Genomic DNA, 1,915 nt, shown 5'->3' on the forward strand with positions numbered 1-1,915 from the left:
AAAAAAACACCTTTGAGACAATCACAAGGTGGATGATTGAGAATCTCCATAGACACTTGATTTTAAGGTTACGGCTGCCAGAAGGCATGAGGATTAAAAGGAGATCATGTCCTTTAGCCATATATCTTGTAAGACTACTAGCTTCTACACTTGTGCATGCACACACATACAAACAACCTTGAAATGGGATCTATTATGCTATATCCTATCTTTCTTCCAAGAGGTCAAGTAGGTAGCACTTTCTGAATTTTCCCCCAATTGCATCACATGAATGAAATGCTTGGGCCGAGTCAAAGTAATGGCATTATTTCATCCCTTTTATGATATTCCATACCGAACATCTAATTTGGCTTCATTTCACAGTTTAATTTAGTTCAGAAAGGTAATTTTGCTGGTTTTTTCGGTTAAAACACTTGTGAATATAATTCTTCTACGCCTACTTTTTTTTCCCCCACTCACCAAAGTTGCTGGTGTTTTTTTTTAATGTTTGCATTTGTACTCTTGCCTGTAGGTCTTCAACAAATTTGGCGTTTCACCAACCAAGATTTGAGAAAAGCTTGCTGGTTGACAGGATGAGACTTGTGTCATTGGAAAAGCCCAACAGTTGTTGTGTGAGGCTATCACAACAACCATTTCCAGGAGAACTCTTGTACCCGTGATGGTGAATCTATGGCACACGTTCCAGAGGTGGCATGTAGAGCCCTCTCTGTGGGCATGTGCACCAGCCACCTGGTCTTCACATGTGCCAGAGTGCCAGAAATCTGAAGACCAGCTGGCCGACACGTATGCATGCGCTGGAAGCCCAAAGAGCAGTGGCCGGCGCCTGCATGAACACCAACCAATTCATCTTCGGGTTTCTGGCACTCCGGCACGCATGCGTGTGGCACCATCGCTGTCATACTTTAAAAGCTATAAGGAAGGTAGAAATTCAACAGGCCATGTTCCTTCATTGCAAAATCTCCACTCTTTAGTCCCTGAACATCTGACTTTGCTATTCCGGTTAGGAAGAAAATAGCAACATCGGCAACATCTTTTATGTAATTTAGATAACAATATATGGCTATTGCTAGCAATAGAGTAACAGCAGGCCGAAGGCATCTTTTATTATGCAAATGAGCCTTATCAAAGTCCTCTTGAACATCAGCAGTGACACTGATTAGAAACCATCCAATTTAGGCGTTTTTTGCTTTGTTCTTGTTTTTTTTTTAATTAAGCTGCTAAGCCAGCTGTTTTGTATATCTTTGACTCAAACGTTTCAAGAGACCTTATAGAACGATCACTTTTGGCTCCCTAGCAGTGCATTATATAAATTCCTTTTGTTTCCTTGGAAAGACAAGAAATTACTACTGGAGAAGTGCATCATCCATTTCTCACCGGGGGGGGGGGGGGGGGTGTGTGCAAATTGTTCCAGCAGTTAAATGTTCCAAGCTCTAATTGTGCCATGCTGAACTTCCGCTGTTCTAGAGTTGGGATGAATTAAAATCACTTATCACCACCCTGCTATTGTTACCATAACATCTATCTGAAATAATAGGATATATATTTCTGTGTCTGTTTGTGTGTCTATCTTTGTGTCTGTCTGTCTGTGTTCCAGCATAACTCTGGAATGCCTTGAGCAATTTCAACCAAACTTGGTACACAGATGACTTACCCTCCAGAAAAAAAATACTGGGGAGGGGGGGTAAGACACCCATAACACCCCTCGGGGGGGTGTTCTATTAAGATACAGCCTGTTGTGCCTTAAAATGGCTTCTATTGTACTGCTGCAAAATGGCTTCTACTGTGCAGCGCAGTGGGGTTGCCATGGTAATAGCTTCACGGTACTCCACAAGGGGGCTCTTACTTTTCTTGACGCTTCTGGGGGCACAGGGAAATATTCGTAGCTAATTTAATTGTTGCCAAAATCAGGGCTTTT

This window comes from Thamnophis elegans, chromosome Z (genome assembly GCF_009769535.1).
Source record: "Thamnophis elegans isolate rThaEle1 chromosome Z, rThaEle1.pri, whole genome shotgun sequence".
Taxonomy (NCBI): Eukaryota; Metazoa; Chordata; class Lepidosauria; order Squamata; family Colubridae; genus Thamnophis; species Thamnophis elegans.